At 45.2% G+C, this 18,791-nt stretch overlaps 1 long non-coding RNA gene across 1 annotated transcript; it reads left to right on the top strand.

Annotated features, from left to right (window-relative positions):
• The first annotated feature begins 15,592 nt into the window (after positions 1-15,592).
• On the top strand, positions 15,593-18,316 carry LOC142069948 (uncharacterized). The gene is made up of 2 exons (XR_012665909.1): positions 15,593-16,171; positions 17,382-18,316. It is a non-coding gene; the product is annotated as an uncharacterized LOC142069948 (long non-coding RNA).
• The last annotated feature ends 475 nt before the right edge of the window (positions 18,317-18,791 follow it).

The following is an 18,791-nucleotide window of genomic DNA, read 5'->3' as shown; positions in this document are numbered from 1 at the left end:
CTTCTTTGAGAAAGTAACAGATTCTTTAGACAAAGGAAATGCAGTGGATCTAATTTACCTAGATTTCAGTTAGGCGTTTTGATGCGGTGCCACATGGGGAATTATTACTTAAATTGGAAAAGATGGGGCTCAATATGAAAATTGAAAGGTGGATAAGGAATTGGTTAACAAGGAGACTGCAGCGGGTCATACTGACAGGTGAACTGTCAGGCTGGAGGGAGGTTACCAGTGGAGTTCCTCAGGGATCGGTTTTGGGACCAATCTTATTTAATCTTTTTATTACTGACCTCGGCACAAAAAGTGGGAGTGTCTTAATCAAGTTTGCAGATGATATAAAGCTGGGAGGTATTGCCAATTTGGAGAGAGACCGGGATATCATGCAGGAAGATCTGGATGACCTTGTAAACTGGAGTAATAGTAATAGGATGAAATTGAATAGTGAGAAGTGTAAGGTCATGCATTTAGGGATTAATAACAAGAATTTTAGTTATAAGCTGGGGGCGCATCAGTTAGAAGTAACAGAGGAGGAGAAGGACCTTGGAGTATTGGTTGAGCACAGGATAACTATGAGCCGCCAATGTGATGTGGCCGTGAAAAAAGCTAAAGCGGTCTTGGGATGCGTTAGGCAAGGTATTTCCAGTAGAGATAAGGAGGTTTTAGCACCGGTGAGACCTCACCTGGAATACTGTGTGCAGTTCTGGTCTCCCATGTTTAAGAAGGATGAATTCAAACTGGAACAGGTACAGAGAAGGGCTACTAGGATGATCCGAGGATGGAAAACCTGTCTTATGAAAGGAGACTCAAGGAGCTTGGCTTGTTTAGCCTAATCAAAAGAAGGTTGAGGGGAGATATGATTGCTCTCTGTAAATATATGAGAGGGATAAATACCGGAGAGGGAGAGGAATTATTTAAGCTCAGTACCAATGGGGACACAAGAACAAAGGGATATAAACTGGTCATCGGGCAGTTTAGACTTGAAATTAGACAAATAAGTATAAGTAGGGGCATAGCGAGCAGATCGAGGGACGTGATCGTTCCCCTCTATTCGACATTGGTGAGGCCTCATCTGGAGTACTGTGTCCAGTTTTGGGCCCCACACTTCAAGAAGGATGTGGATAAATTAGAGAGAGTCCAGCGAAGGGCAACAAAAATGATTAGGGGTCTGGAACACATGAGTTATGAGGAGAGGCTGAGGGAGCTGGGATTGTTTAGCCTGCAGAAGAGAAGAATGAGGGGGGATTTGATAGCTGCTTTCAACTACCTGAAAGGGGGTTCCAAAGAGGATGGCTCTAGACTGTTCTCAATGGTAGCAGATGACAGAACGAGGAGTAATGGTCTCAAGTTGCAGTGGGGGAGGTTTAGATTGGATATTAGGAAAAACTTTTTCACTAAGAGGGTGGTGAAACACTGGAATGCGTTACCTAGGGAGGTGGTAGAATCTCCTTCCTTAGAGGTTTTTAAGGTCAGGCTTGACAAAGCCCTGGCTGGGATGATTTAACTGGGATTTGGTCCTGCTTCGAGCAGGGGGTTGGACTAGATGACCTTCTGGGGTCCCTTCCAACCCTTATATTCTATGATTCTATGATTCTATGAAATGTTTCTAACCATCAGAGGAGTGAAGTTTTGGAATAGCCTTCCAAGGGAAGCAGTGGGGGCAAAAGACCTATCTGGCTTTAAGATTAAACGCGATAAATTTATGGAGGAGATGGTATGATGGGATAACATGATTTTGGCAATTAATTGATCTTTAAATATTCATGGTAAATAGGCCCAATGGCCTGTGATGGGATGTTAGATGGGGTGGGATCTGAGTTATTATAGGCAGGAATTCTTTCCTGGGTATCTTGCCCATATGCTCAGGGTTCAGGTGATGGCCATATTTGGGGTCGGGAAGGAATTTTCCTTCATGGCAGATTGGAAGAGGCCCTGCAGGTTTTTTGCCTTCCTCTGCAGCATGGGGCATGGGTCACTTGCTGGAGGATTCTCTGCTCCTTGAAGTCTTTAAACCAGGATTTGAGGACTTCAATAGCTCAGACATAGGTGAGAGGTTTATCGCAGGAATGGGTGGGTGAGATTTTGTGGCCTGCATTGTGCAGGAGGTCAGACTAGATGATCATAATGGTCCCTTCTATGAATCTATGAAACTACAAGTTCACCCAAGGTGCCATATTTCCTCTTGATGATTCTGGGAGGTGCGGCCTTAAGCGTGGGCAACATGGTTACGGGGAGCAATGCTCAAGAGGCTGATGCTGGAGGGTGCCTTTGCAGTCACCGGGAAGTTGAACGTAGCTGTGGTGTGGTGGGGAGGGCCTGCCAGTGTGCTCCCCCGCCCCACTATCTGCAGTTACCAGTTGCCTAGGTCCTTTCATGGTGTGGCTGGTGTAGATATGTGGGCAGAGTTGGCATCGAGGTTTGTTGCATGGATTGGTTCCTGAGTTAGAGTTACTAGGGTGCGGTGTGTAGTTGCTGGTGAGAATATGCTTCAGGTGGCGGGTTGTCCGTGGCCAAGGACTGGCCTGCCTCCCAAGGCCTGTGAAAGTGAGGGATCGTTGTCAAGGATGGGTTGTAGGTCACTGATAATGCAATGGAGATGTTTTAGCTGAGGACTGTATGTGGTGGCCAGTGGAGTTCTGTTGGTTTCTTTCTTGGGCTTGTCTTGCAGCAGGAGGCTTCTGGGTACACATCTTACCTCCTGCTTCAAGACAAGCCCAAGAAAGAAACCAACAGATGTCTAGTTGGCATCCGGTATCAAGCGGAGTGCCCCAGGGATCGGTCCTGGGGCTGGTTTTGTTCAACATCTTTATCAGTGATCTGGATGATGGGATGGATTGCACCCTCAGCAAGTTCACAGATGACACTAAGCTGCGGGGAGAGGTGGATACCCTGGAGGGTAGAGAAATCTGATGAGGTTCAACAAGGACAAGAGCAGAGTCCTGCACTTAGGAAGTAAGAATCCCATGCACCGCTATAGGTTGGGGACTGACTGGCTAAGCGGCAGTTCTGGAGAAAAGGACCTGGGGATTACAGTGCACGAGAAGCTGGATATGAGTCAGCAGTGTGTCCTCATTGCCAAGAAGGCCAAAGGTATATTGGGTTGTATTAGTAGGAACACTGCCAGCAGATCAAGGGAAGTGCTTATTCCCCTCTATTCAGCACTGGTGAGGCCACACCAGGAGTATTGCATCCAGTTTTGGTCCCCCCACTACAGAAGGGATGTGGACAAATTGGAGAGAGTCCAGCGGAGGGCAACGAAAATCGTTAGGGGGCTGGGGCACATGAATGTGGGTGAATGTTTTCTCAAAGACAAAGGGCAAGCCAGGTGTCAAAAAAAACAGATGGACCATCACCTATCAAGTGGCCATTCTTGGCAAGAAGTTGCCGGGGGCGGGGGAAGGGACAAAGAGATCTATATCTTAGCAAAGAAACAGCATGAGGTCTCCTTCCTCCACCAGACCTGAAGGAGCAGAAACATGCCCATGTTCCCTTGGTGCACTCATTTCTGCCATAGATCCTGTTTCTCAATGAACACAGTCACTTTGTTTGACAATTTGACAAGAGCTGAGTGGTGCCCTCGCCTGCTAATATTAGTTGATTCAGGGGATCAAAGATATCAGCAAGATAAGCAAGCCAAGCCAGCCAGTTCTCCTCTGAGAATCTACCTGTAGATTTGTACATTTGCTCGTCCAAAAATACTTTCAGAGACTCACAAAGCTCAGAAATGCAATTCAAAACCTTTCCCTTGGAAAGGCGTCTGACCTCAGTGTGTAGGAGAAGGTTGTGATGCAATTTACCCATTTCTGCACACATTGCCGAAAAAAATACATACATTCAATCGGTGTGCTTTGATAAAGTTAACAACTTTTATTGTCTCGTCAAGTACATCTTTCAGGTCATCTGGCATCATTCTCATGATGAGGTTCTCCCTGTGAGGCACGCAGTGTGTTACTTTTGCAAATGGTGCAACATCTGTAATTTTTTTTGCACCCCCATTATGCCTCGCCATTATTGCAACTGCACCTTCTGTGCACACACCATAACACTGCCCCTAGTCTAGGTCGTTGCTTGTCATGAAATTATCCGGATACTTAAAAACCTCATCACTCGTTGTTTTTGTTGGTAGTGATCTGCAAAACAGCAGATCTTCTGTTTTCCCGTCACAGATGTATCACACATAAACCAACAGCTGAACCTCACCAGACACATCCCAAGATTCATCAGTTGTAAGCTTTATTTCCCACCTACTTGAATCCTGTGTAACAACTGGTGTTTCATGTCAGCTGCCACATCTGTAATTCACCTTTTAATGGTGTCGTTTGATGCTGGCGCATTCTTCAATTTATTAGCAGCTTCATCCCCTAACATTTCATAGCACATATCCATTGTAGCTGGCATCATGAAAGTTTCAGCAATTGCACGTGACTTTCTGTTTTTAGCGATGCTACTTGCAACATTGTAGGATGCTTTGCGAGCCTTCTCTTGTACAGTTGACACAGTGTATATTGTCTTTTTTGATTTTAGTAAGAAATTTCCCCTTCTTTCAAAATATTCCACTGGCTTGTCAGTGGTTTCCACATGCAAAGACCTCAGATGTCTTGTAAGTTTTACCAGCTTAAGTGCTTCTTTGGAAAGATCTTCTCCACAAATTCTACACTCGGGTCTTGATTCTCCATCAACACATACATACACACATAAAACCAAGTACCCTCACTTTTTGCTTTTTTTGAAGGGGGTTCAATTTTGCTTCTTTCCTTCTGTTCTGTCTTATTTGAGATGTTGTCTGCTTAATGAATGGCCAAACTAGACTGTCGTTTTATGAATAACAAACTTATCCACTATAGAAATTAAACCAATTAATTATATTTCACAGTTGCAGCTGAAATGATCATTAGCAGAGGCGACATGTAACTATTGAGAATTGGGGGGACACAATCTAAAGGTTCTGGGGGTGCACGTGACCATCCCATGTGTCGCCTCTGGATCTAACAGAGGTTTTCAAGCTGTAGGGCTTATGTTTGTTTTTTCTGTATTTATATTGTAAAAAATTAATTAAAAAGGTTTAAATGAACTGTTTTGCAAAACATTTTGATGAAAATAAATATTTGTATCAAAAATGTTGGCCAAAAAATGTTGCACAGCTCCACACAGCAGTGTTGAAGTCAATGGAGCGTTATCAATGCGCACTGTGTTACAGCCTGAACTCTTGGCAGTGTAGTCAACCCAGTTATTCAAAAATCATGAGTCAGGCTCTGAAAATTGTGAGATTTGATTGAAAATCACAATTTTCTAGTTTTAGTGCGCTAGCTCAGTCCGAGCTGCAAATTACAACTCCAGCTCCAATGCAGACGTACCCACAGGCTCTCTTTGCCCTGTAGTACTATTTATGAAGCCAAGGTGTGACTGTCTCATGGTATTTCCATGATCTGAGAACTTGAAGATGTGTGAGCGAGCACTGGCTCCCTGTGCAGGAGTGTAGGTTTACACACTTGCCCAGATTCACAGAGGTATTTAGGTGCCATGCTCACAATGATTTCAACAGGAATTAGGTGCTTAAGGAGCTCTGTGAATGTGGGCCACAGTGGTTGGTAAATAAGGAATGGACCAGAAAGGAAGCCAGAAGGCTGGTATTATGATGCAGAATGACTTTAATGTCAAAAAGAAGAGGAGTACACCTCAAGAGACAGAAAGAATGCAAAATAGAAATAATATATTTCAGGGGTTTCAAGAAAGTCTACAATGAATCAATAACTCAAAGATGATGCATTTCACACCAGATGTTTTTCTATCTTCATCACTGTAGAGTTTGACAATCAAGTCCTGGTTGCAACCATGTAAAGATATTTGTTTAATCACAGTCAGAATCAAACGAGACAAAACACAAGTTCAGCCAAAAAGGAAGCTGCTTCTCCAATATACAACATTTATAGTCCTGTCGAAAACAATGGTACATATTCATGAAACAAATGGTACATATTCATGAAAAGGCTCTAACACATAGGGCTAGATTCTCATTGACACTAAGACCCCTTTTACATGGCTCTTTAATGAACATTAAAATGAGTGTTCATTGTTTTGACCCACCAATTAGGCCCCTGCTTCATTTACCGTGTCAGAGGGGCCTAAAGGGGCCTTCATGGACTTGAGATTCACGCCTAAACAGATTATTCTAGAAGAAGCAGAGCGTATGGAAGGCAGTGGAGGAAACAATCATCAGGTGTAACCTGGGAAATATTAATATGGGGCAGATTTACTGAGCTGCTGAGCACTCACAGCTCCCATGGGAGTCGAGGTCGCTCTGCATTTTTGAAAGCCATTGTCCACAAGCTCATCTGGGAATCTGTATCCTGTGTTCCGTTTCCTGGTCTTTCCATGTTCTGGGTCTATTCCTCCTGGGCGAAACAGGGCCAACCCTTTCCATAGCCGTACCCCCAGCCCCAATGGCAAGGATAAGGGTACCAACAACCTTTGGGATAGCCCCAACAACACTTGAACGGCCTTCGGTAATACCATGGCCTACAGTAGCCGTAACCTCTGGAACCACCCCAGCCCCCATAATGGTAGGGCTTATAATACAATTCGTCACTAAAGTTTTCATCAAAAGTCATCTTTCTGTGTTGGAGGTAAACCTGAAACACACAGAAGAGAAAAGAGTCAATACAGTAGAACCTTAAAGATACGAACACCAGAGTTACAGACTAACCGGTCAACTGGACACCATGGGGAACCGGAAGTAAGCTATCAGGCAGCAACAAAGCCAAAAACAAACAAAGAAACAAAGAAACCAGCAAATACTGTACAGTGCCTAACAATTGCATCTTAAAGTTAGGCACATCTGAGCTGCCTATCCTACCCTACTCCATACTTGGCACGGTGCAGGGCAACCACTTACAGGTAGGAGGTGGTGAATGCTGTTTTCCCCCCTCCCTGCCTCCGGCTGGAAGGGGAACAAGCTTGCAAGTTCAGAACACAGGAAAGAAATTTCCCGAGGGGCTACTGAAACTTGGTCTGGAGTGTAAGCTGCTGGAGTCGGAGCCGAGCTCCTGCTTGCATGCGACGCTCTGGTGCCCCAGGTGCCTCATTCACCACGCTTGCTAGGCGGCTAGAACCAGCTGCCTGCTCTACCCCCACTCACCAGGCCACTACTGCAGAGCTGTGACCCCCCACTCCGAGCAGTCTGCCCTCAGGAGCATCCCATAATGGCTTGTTCAGAATTACGAACATTTCAGAGTTATGAACAACCTCCATTCCCGTAACTGTGAGGTTCTACTGTATAATGCATGGGAGTTGGTGGAATAAATGGGTCAAAGCTCAGTGGAGAAAGAGTGAGAGAGCAGGGAAATGATGACGTAGACCCTCAGTTGCTGGCTACGTGTTGCCTCCCATTTCATCCTCCTAATCCTCTTCTTCCACACACTCTTAACCTCCTTCTCAATCAACCCCTTTGATCCCCTCTCAATCCCTTTCTCTGAAAAATACTGTCCGTAGATTACACATATGTTATAGGCCATTTTTACCTTGCATGAATGAGATATTTATTCCCTTTTACAAAATGTTTATACAAAGTATGTCAAGGACAAAGTTCATAATGTTAGTTTCCTAGCGCGGATTTTGCCTCAGCAGTCGGACCACTTCTCTCCGTAAGCAGATTGTGGTGTTTTCGTTTGTCAAACTTGCGAGACAGCAATGCTTGCGACTGAATGAATGGCAAATGAATATTCTTTTTTCTGTACAAAATACTAAGGACCAGATTATGAGCTGGATTAAATCGACTCAGCTACACTGATATCAGTGGATCTATGGTAATTTACCCCAGCCTAAGATCTGCATCTAAAATTGCTACCTGCACACAGAAGAACATAGGAACTGTCAGACTGGAGCAGACCGGTGATCTATTGAATCCCTTGTCCTGTCTGAAACAGTATGGAGTACGAGCCATTTCCGAATGAAGTAGAACACTGAAATGTCCCCTTATGGAAGAAAGTGTGGTAGTTTCTTCCCAAAATGACTCAATGAAAGTTGCACTGTGAGATTATTCAGAGCTACCAAAGGGATTCCAATTTCCTGTCTCTGGTGAGGAGTCATAGGAACTCGGTGTTGGAAACACATATGTGGCTCTGCAAATCCCGCCCTTAACTTCTAAAGCATGAATCTGCTAATACCTGCAACTTAACTACATAAAGTTGTGAAAAAACTCCTCACAAGTGCTGAGAATCACAGAGACAACATAGAAGATTCAGGCCTGAATTGAAAACATTACTAGTGTGACACCTCAGTAGTTATCAAGAGATTGATTGAAATCAGACTTACCCAGGTCACCGAGGAGAGTAAGTGAAGAGAAGAGGTTAGAAGATCCCTGTGTGGCAGGAGCTTTTATACAGTTTCTGAAACTGCCTGGAGGATCGAAGACACCATTTGTGCAGGAGGTCCTTATTAGTTACAAAACACATTTTGTTGGACTCTTTGTTGTGACTCTTTCAATTTATTTAATTGTTTCCTCAGTGTTTATGTTCATTAGTGTAATCTCAACCTCTCAGGCAAAGTACAACGTGCAGGTTTCTTTTATATGAACATTTTCATGGGTAGACTACATTCCTGGTATCATTCTCGTGACTTCCTTGGAGTTACAGTGGGAATGTATCTGAAGCAAATTCAGATCTGGAACTGAGCATCATTAGCATGTACAAGAATCCAGTCTGGTCTTTCAAAGCCATGCTGGTCTTTGTTTGGGATATTCTGGCATTAACCACTGCAATGTCAGGGAGCCTGTGCTCTGCATGCTCTGCACATCTACCATAAAGCATCTGATTCAATTCACGCTGTAATGAATGGTATTTCTCCATTGACTTCAGTGAGTTGTTCTTGAGGCCCTATGATTTGGCATTCACTCTGGTGGAGGGCACTACAAGGCCTATAAACCTCTGAAGACCCTGCGGGGAAGTTCATTTGAATATATAGAACTTTAATGACTGTTTGTGAAGTACTTTGGTATCCTGAGTTCTAAGGACACCACTTAACATCTGATACAAGTTTTTGTTTCCTTATTTTCTATGCAAATAAAAAGAGGCACATTATGCAGAAGGTCACAGAAGGAGTCAGTTGCAGAGACAGAAATAAAACCATGTGGTCAGATTTATCATGCCACATGCTACTTGCTGGGTTGAACATTATTAGACTGCATTAAAAGACAACATTAGTTAAGTGTCTTGTGAGTTTTTTTAGCTTCTTTATACGCAACTTATATGCAGGGTGCAATTTGTAATGAAAGAGGTGCCATACCTGACCTGTCCGGCGGACAGGTGGGCTTTGAATGATTCCTTAAAATGGATGTTAATTATTTATGGTAAACAATCTGTTCCACCTTCTATTTAGCTGTGACATTTGAATACATTTCTCAGACTTGAAGAAGAGCTCTCTGTAAGCTGAAAACCTTGTCTCTCTTCCCATCAGAAGCTGGTCCCATCAACAATATATTGCCTCACCCATCTTTTCTCTCTAAAATCCTGGGACCAACAGGGTTACAATAACATCTTTTCCTAGTGAGCTGTTTGGAAGCCAAGAATGTGAAGGGATACCCAGATACATTTGATAGTCTCTAACGTACCACAAGAACTCCTCTTTTTTTTTATTGATACAGACTAAAACGGCTGCCCTGCTGTACCCTGTCACCATGGATCGTTGAGTGTACTTTGGAGCAGTTCTCTGAAGCTATCCCGTGACACTTTTTCCTGAGAGCATTCTCCCCACTGGGGAAGTGTCCAGCTATTGCTCACCTGCTGCTAATTACTATTAGATACCTCCAGGAGGTATCCCACAATGCCCACCATGACCACTTTGGAACCATTTTGAACTCTGCTCTCCTGCAGCCAGGTTCACAGGGCTGTGCCCATCCCCTGTTAAAGTCCCGGGAAATTTTGAACTTGCTCTTCCCGTTTGCTCGGTGTGGAGAGCTGACATAGCTACTGCCCAGCTGAGCATGGGGGCTCCACACAGCAAACACGTTCCCGCCTGGCGTACACGGAAGATGGTGGGTCTCCTGGGTGTGTGGGGAGAGGAGGCGGAGCAGGCACAGGTCTGCTCCAGCCACAGAAAGTTACTCCGGGCGTGGAGGAGAAGGGCCATGACGGCAAAACGCAGCAGAGCAGAGTAAAAATAAAACAGCTGCGGCAGGCACAGCAGGCAGAGCAGGAGGCTAAGAGTTGGGTTTGATGCAGCTCCACAGACATGCCGCTTCTATGAGGTGGGAGATGAGTTCAGGGAAGTGGTGTCTAGCCCCCCACCCCCCTGCATTGTGCTCCTCTCATACCATTGTGTTCATTACCCACAGGACGATATTGCAGAGCCGTGCAGGACCCATGCTTTCTGACATGGATGGATGGCTCGAAGGTTACCAGGGCAGTTGCAAAGCAGCTGGAAACGAGTAGGATGCCTATGGAATGATGCGATTGAGAAACCTGCATCATGTGACACTGAGCCGACCTTAATGAGGCATTGCAAGCCCTTCCCGAAACACCCTGGGGCCGGTTGCACTGTGGGATAGCCACCCACTGTGCGCTGTTGTCTGTGCCAATGCAAGATCTGCTACTGTATCTATGCTCTGCTGACACAAGGAGCAGAGTGTGGAAATGCAACAGCAGTATATTCATAGCGGTGGTCGTGTGTCGACTTAACTTTGTAGTGCAGACATGGTCTTAGGTGCCACTCTCCCAGTGATTTCAGGAGGAGTTAGGCATCTAAGGAGCTCTGTGAAGTTGGGCCACAGTGCTTGGTAAATAAGGCACGGAGCAGAAAGGAAAAGCAGAAGGCTGGTATTATGATTCAGAATGACTTAAATGTGAGTAAGAAGAGGAGTACACAGCATGAGACAAAAAGAATGCAAAGTAGAGAGGATATATTTCAAGAGTTTCAAGAAGGTCTGCAATCCATCACGGGCTCCAAAGTGATGCATTTCACACCAGATGTTTTTGGTTCTTCATTACAGCTGTACAGTTTGACCATCAAGTCCTATTTGCAACCATTTTAAGGTGCTAGGTTCATCCCAGTCAGAATCAAATGAGGCAAAGTACAACTTATGCCACAGATGAAACTACTTCTCCACTATACAACTGATATAGCAAAGTTGAAAACAAAAGAATGGTATCTATGCATGGAAGGTCTAGAACACAGAGGGCTTCATTCTCATTGTCACTACGACCCTTTCAAACTGCTTTGTAAGAAGACTTCAAGTCAGTGTCAATGTTTTATTCACCCTCATTTAAGGGCTCTGTTTAATTTACTGTGTCAGAGGGACCTAAAGGGGCCTTCATGGAATTTTTGTTTGTCAAACTTGTGAGGCAGCAATACTTGCTAATGAATGAATGGCAAATAAATATTATTTTTTTCAGGACAAAATACTAAGGACCAGTTGTGAGCTGGGTTAAATTGGCTCAGTTATACTGACTTCCGTGGAGCGATGATAACTTACCCCAATTTCAGATCTGCTTCTAAAATTGCTACTTCCAGAATAAGAACATAGGAACTCTCAGACTAGGTCAGACTAGGTCTATTGAATCCATTATTGTGTTTCACACAGTAACGAGTACCAGCCACTTCCGAATGAAGTAGAGCACTGAAACGGCCCTTTACAGAAGAAAGTGGAGGAGTTTCTTCCCAAAATGCCTCAATGAAAGTGGCGCTATGAGATTATTCACATCTTTCAAAGGATTAAATTTCCTGTCTTCAGTTAGAAATCATAGGATCTCGGTGTTGGAAACACATATGTTGCTCTGTAAATTGCACCCTTAATTAAGTGTTCTAGCTACAAGACTAAAATTGTTCCATCCACTCCAAACAGAGCTTCCTCTAACCATGGAAAGGGAAGAGCATTTCTTCGATTTTCAGATGTCCTTGTAGTCAACAGAGCAGTAGCAATTTACAGCAGCTCAGGATCTGGCCCATAATCTATAAAATGGAATTTTATACACAAGCGAACCACGGACCAGCTATTTAATAAAAATCAAAAAGCGACAAATTCTGAGGCTAGATATCAGGACCTGATTATGACCTACAAATCAGAGAAATTGAAATACATATTTAAAGTGACCCTATTACTTAAAACATAGACATCTTCTGTGAACAAGCTGTTACTATTGTAATCATATGACATTTGCATATATAGAACTTTAATGACTGTTTGTGAAGTGCTTTGGTATCCTGAGTTCTAAGGATACCACTTAACATCAGACAAGAGTGTTAGTCTCTTTATTTTCTATGCAAATAAACAGAGGTCCATTGTGCTGAAGGTTACACAAGGAGTCAAGGGCAGAGATAGAGCTCAAACCACATAGTCCAATTTCTCATGACACATGCTACTCTCTCAGTTGAACATTCTTAGACTGAATTACAAGACAACATTAGTCAAGACGGGTTGGATCACAGCAAACCCCTTGGGAACTGCCAACTGATATGCTGAGACTACCCCGAGCCTGTTACCCCTGGCAGCTTGGGACTTCAGCGCCCTGCCTGGTTCGAGCCAGAGACGCTAGCCTGCTGCCAACCCGGACCCAGGTCTGAACTACGTCCCCTAACAACTGCAGGCTTAACTGAAAACGGCCTGAGAAGTGTTCCTGTTTCTAACACTCAGATGCGCAGCTCCCGAGGGGTCCAACCCCAAATAAATCCATTTTACCCTCCATAAAATCCATAAAAATCCATTTCACCCCTGTGGGACTACCTACCCCGTCATTTTCCCCGCCCATGGAAAATCCATATATTCCATTGTAATCAATTGATTGACAGTGTCTCTGAGCCTAATAAGCGAGGTGACACTCCGTCAGCTCTGTACGTAATAAACTCCTATGCTTGATCTCTACACGTGTGGATTTATGTCCTTCACGATCCCAAAGTTTGTTGCTACCCTTCCCCTTGCCATGGGGGTGGGGATACGGCTACGGAAAGGGTTGGCCATGTTTCGCCCATGAGGAATAGACCCGGAACATGGAAAGACCAGGAAATGGAAAACAAGATACAGATTCACGGTTGATCTGATGGGCAATGGCTTTCAGAAATGCAGAGCGACCTCAGCTCCCATGGGAGCTGTGAGTGCTCAGCACCTCAGTAAATCTGTCCCATATCTCTATTTCCCAACTTACACTTGCTGACTGTTTCCTCCCTCTCTTCCGTACTCTCTGCTTCGTCCAGAATAACTTGTTAGGGCATGAATCTAAATTCCATGAAAACTCCTTTACTTCAATAAAGATGGAAGTGGCCTATTCCACTGTGATATATATACCAATGTCACATATGCCATCATGCCATCAGCAATGCCCCTCTTCCATGTACATTGGTGAAACCGGACAGTCTCTATGCAAAAGAATAAATGGACACAAATCAGACATCATGAATTGTAACATTCAAAAACTGGTAGGAGAGCACGTCAGTCTCTCTGGACACTCAGTAACAGACTTAAACGTGGCAATTCTTCAACAAAAAAACTTCAGAAACAGATTTCAACAAAAAACTGCAGAACTGGAATTAGTTTGCAAACTGGACACCATCAAATTAGGCCTGAATAAAGACTGGAAGTGGATGGGTCACTAGAAAAAGTAATTTTCCCTCTGCTGATACTCACACCTTCTTGTCAATGGTTGGAAATGGACGACGTCCACCTTCATTGCATTGGCCTCGTTAGCACTACAAAAGTAATCAACTGTTGAGAATAGGCCACTTCCACCTTAATTGAATTGGCCTCGTTAGCACTGACCCCCCACTTGGTAAGGCAACTCCCATTTTTTCAAATATATACTGCTTACTGTGTTTTTCACTCCATGCATCTGATGAAGTGGGTTTTAGCCCACGACAGCTTATGCCCAAATAAATTTGTTCGTCTCAAAGGTGCCACAAGGACTCCTCGTTGTTTCAAAGAAGTGTGTTTCTCTTAATGAAGCCCCAGGGCAGGAGCACATGTAACAAGAAACCTAAGGTCATTAACTCCAGATCCAACTTTGGCTCCTGCAAAATAAAGTGCAAAGTTCCTGTGCCTGCCCATGCCAACCTTCCAGAGCTGGAGGGAGATCACCCCCTAGTACAGGCTGTTCCGCTTGTAGTCGCCTCCCCCTCCTCAGTTTCCTCTTGTTGTTTGAATGGTCACTAGGCTGGAGCAGGGAGTCCTCTTCATTGCACCCAGGCTGTTCTATTTGGGATCTCCAGGCTGACCCCTTAGAGGGGTCGTACACTCCTTCTCATACCTCCAACTTTGAGTGGCCCTATCAGTGCACTCATTGAATGTTCACAACTTCATCTGTTCTCCAGGGAAGCAGACCGGCTGTAATGCTAAGTACCATTGGGTGAGGCAGGCATTTCAGTCCTGCCTTGTCTGGAGCCAGCGCAGAGCTGCATTATCGGTGAGCAGGACAAATGGTGTTGCAAACAGGGAGTCCATCACTTGCCAGTGTCTGGGCAAAGATTCTTTTTTGAGGGCCATGAATTATGTCTCCTTCTCCAGGAACTGTGTATTGGAAGGTAAGATGGAATCAGTGGGGCGAAACTATGACCAGAGACGATGTGTGGGAGGAGGGAGGAGGGGGCCAAGTGCCCCCCAGATTGGCCTGGCGGGGCAGGGAGGGAGAGGGGCTCTGCCCTTCTCTCCCTGCGCTTCCCCCACTCGGCACATTCAGCCGCTCTCCCTGGCAGCCAGGTGGGAAGAGCGATGGAGCTGCTGTAGCCTGTGAGAGCCTGGCTGGGAGGCAGTGGTGGCCGGTTCCCTCCCTGGGCAGGAGGGAGGCTCTTGGCCCCTGTCCCCACAGCAGAGCGCGGGCAGGGGCTACCTGCTGCCGTCCCAGCTGCAGGGCATAGGGGATGAGTGAGCGAGAAACATGCCGGAGGGGAGAGGGGGCTCCTGCTCTTTCGGCCCCTGTCTCTGGCAGTTGGGACAGCAGTGGTCCTCCCCATGCCTGGGCCCTGGGAAAAGGGCCGAGGGAGGAGGAGCTCCCCTCCCCTTCCTGCACCTGTGTCCAGGCAGGGTGTGGACTGCAGCTGCTTCCCAGCCAGGCTCTCTCAGGCAGAAGCAGCTGTGTCCCTCTCCCCTGGCAGCTGCCAGGGAGAGCGGTGCAATGTGCTGGGGGTGGGGGGAGACACATATGGAGAGAAGGAGAGAACCCCCCTTTACCCATTCCATAGGTATCCTGGGGTGGGGAGAGTGCAGTGGCCCTGGGCTGGGTGCAGGGGTGCAGCACTGGGCATGGGAGACGTTACCTGAGGGGGGGACCTCTGTCCTAATCCCACTGTGCTGGAGACTTCTGAAGAGCAGGGCTCTCCAGAACCGCAGTGGCGGAAGGAGCAGAATGTGGGGCCGCTTGGTGGCCCCATGCCAGCCGTTCTGGAGTGGCTTTACCGACCCCAGCCCCACCCCCAGCCCTGTCCTCTGGCTGGGCTGCTGTACAGACCCCAGACAGGAGACTCAGGTGTGTGGAAGGGCTTGGAGCGGTACAGCCACGCTGGAGAAGCTGCCGACGTGGGGCTGTTCTGTGTCTTTGCAGTACAGCGTACTGGCTAGAATAAATATCTGACTGGTACGGAATACCGGACTTACCGCCGTACTTGCACCACTAGGAGAGACACTTATTTGGATACAGTAACTCCTCACTTAACGTTGTAGTTATGTTCCTGAAAAATGCGACTTTAAGTGAAACGATGTTAAGCGAATCCAATTTCCCCATAAGAATTAATGTAAATGGGGAGGGGTCCCTGAAAAATGCTCTCTCCCTCCTACGAATTGCAGGGAGAACTGTGCAATGCCACCAACACCTGCCCACATGGCTTACCAGGACCAAAGTGGAGACCTCCATCTAATGGCAGACTTTGCACCTGTTACAGCTCTGACAATCTTTTACATCATTCCCATTGTAACTCCTGCGGAGGAATGAATGTGTCCCATAAAACTTTTCAGATGAAAGAAACCTATAGGCTGTCTGGTGCATGTCAGACCATGTGAGGTTGAAAACACATGGTAATAATCCTGAAAACAAATTATATCAATTGAAGGAGTGACTCGCACAGCATAATATGTTTTCTAACTAATTAAGACCTTGAGCAAAAGGGTGTCTCGTATTCTCCAGGCAGTCTAAGAAATTGTATAAAAGCGCTCGCAACTCTAGGCTCCTTAACAACTTCTCTTGACTTATCCTCTTCAGCGACCGGGGTAAGTCCCATTTGTTTCATTCTCTCGAGAGCTATTGCGATGTCCCGTTAGTCACGGTTTAATTTAGGACTCAATCTTGCGCATGACTTTGTGATTATTGGCACGGTAAAGGGGGTTTGCCAATAACACAGTAGTTGTTAAGTTGCAGGCTCTGATGCGTTCATGGTTTAGAAGTAAATGCTTCAATTTTCAGAGGTGCCTAGGCATTTGGGAGAGGAGTTCATGTTTACTATCACTAGGAATTAGGTGTTGGAATCCCATCAGTAGCTTTCAATAATTCCATATTCAGCTTTAAAGTTAGGGGAGTTAGGATGAAACTTCCCAAGTTTTTTTCAGAATAGGTCACTGTGTTGTTCCTTATTCTGTAGCAGAAGGTACTCGGCCAGATTTCAGACAGAATAATCAATGAGAAGGAGCTGTGGTCTGATCCAGCATGGAAATTTCTATGTTCCTACCTGCTCTAGTAGCAATGTTAGATGCAGATCCAAAGCTAGGTAAATTAGCCTAGACCCTTGAACTCAGCTGAACAGTGCCCTTATCTACCCGCTCAGGACTTGGCTCTTAATGTTTTGTTTTGAAAAAGGTATTTTAGAACATAAGAACGGCCATACTGGGTGAGATCAATGATCCAACTAGCCCAGTATCCTGTCTTCCAACAGTATCCAATGCCAGGTGCTTGAGAGGGAATGAACAGAACATGTAATCCTGAAGTGATCCATCCCGTCACCCCTTTCCAGCATATGGCAAACAGAGACTAGGGACATTTCAGAGCACGGTTTTCCCTTCCTTTATTAGCAAGTATTGTTGGCTCAGAAAGTTTAGAAGCCAAACTGCCAGTCTGTTATTCAGAAGAAAGGGGTTTTCATGCTGAGGTTAAATCCTCTCAAGGAAATTAAGATTAGCAAACTAGTCCCTGCCATCCTTTGTTTAAACCATTTGTAAAAGAGAGTAAAAATCCCAAGTGTACATGATAGAAATAGTCTATAGCAGATATTTATTTTGCTGTCAGAGGAAGGATTGAGAGGGACTCAAAAGGGCTGGTTAAGAGGGAGGTTAGGAGTGAGTGGAAGAAGGCGGCTAGGAGGAGGAACTAAGAGGCAACATGTATCCAGGAACTGAGGGTCTGGGTCATCATTTCCCTGAGCATTGAACCTTTTACTCTATGACCCTAGTGCATTATGTTGACTCTTTTCCCTGTTGTGTGTTTCAGGTTTACCTCCGACACAGAAAGATGACTTTTGACGAAAACTTTAGTGATGAATTGTATTACAAGCCCTACCACTATGGGGGCTGGGGTGGTTCCAGAGGTTACGGCTACTGTAGGCCATGGTATTACCGAAGGCCGTACAAGTGTTGTTGGGGCTATCCCAAAGGCTGTTGGTACCCTTACCCTTGCCATTGGGGCTGGGGGCACGGCTATGGAAAGGGTTGGCCATGTTTCGCCGAGGAGGAATAGACCCGGAATGTGGAAAGACCTGGAAACATTAAGCAAGATTCACAGATGAGTTTGTGGGCAATAGGTTTGAGAAATGCAGAGTGCCCTCAACTCCCATGGGTGCTGTGAGTGCTCAGCATCTCAGTAAATCTGCCCCATATCTCTATTTCCTCGGTTACACTGGTTGACTGTTTCCTCTACTGCCTTCCAGACTCTCTGCTTCTTCTAGAAAAACGTGTTTGGGTGTGAATCTTAATTCCATGAAGGCCCCTTTAGGTCACGCTGACACAGTAAATGAAGCAGGCTCCTTACAAAGTCCTGCAAAGGGGTTTTAGTGTCAATGAGAATCAAGCCCTACGTGTTCTAGTCCTTTTATGCATTTCTGCCATTTGTTTCTGCTTTCAACTTTGCTTTATTTGTTGTTTACTGGAGAAGTAGTTTCGTCCTTGGTTTTAGTTGTGCTTTGTCTCATTTGATTCTGACTGTGATGAAACTAATACCTTAAAATGGTTGCAAAGAGAACTTGACTGTAAAATCTACAGCTGTGATGAAGAATGAAGAACATCTGGCTTGAAATGCATCACCTTGGAGCCAGTGACTCATTGTAGCCCTTCTTGATACCTTGGAGATATTATTTTAATACTGAATTCTTTGTGTCGCTTTCTGTGTACTTGTATTCCGATTCACATTAAAATGCTTCTGAATCATAATATCATCCTTCTGAGTTTCCTTTCTGCTCCCTTCCTTATTGACCAGCCAGTCTGGCCCAGATTCACACAGGTAATTTGGTGCCTAAGGTTACTCTGGAATTGAGGGGTGTGTTACCCCAGAATTTCATCAAGCTAATTGTGGTCCTATTGTATGCATTCCGCCACCATGACTTGCTCAAATAGAACATCATGTAGTTTAGGGTTAGTTTGGACAAGGGCTTTTGGAGGCGACGTTGAATACTGGCTGCACGTTTGTAGTTTCTGCTAACCAGAATGGGAAGTGGGGAGAAAAGAATCAACAAATTGAGACTGAAAGAAAATAAGTGAATGGAGACCTTGAGTTTGGGTGACTGAGATAGAAGCTTATTATGGCTAAGGTTGTTAGGAAAGTTTTGTTGATAGGCAATTGATTGAAGTTAGGAGAAGTGATGACCCAGTAGGGGTCACTATGAACTACAGGTTTTGTAAAAATTAG

This window comes from Caretta caretta, chromosome 24, assembly GCF_965140235.1.
Source record: "Caretta caretta isolate rCarCar2 chromosome 24, rCarCar1.hap1, whole genome shotgun sequence".
NCBI lineage: Eukaryota > Metazoa > Chordata > Testudines > Cheloniidae > Caretta > Caretta caretta.
This window is presented reverse-complemented; position numbering and strand designations above follow the sequence as displayed.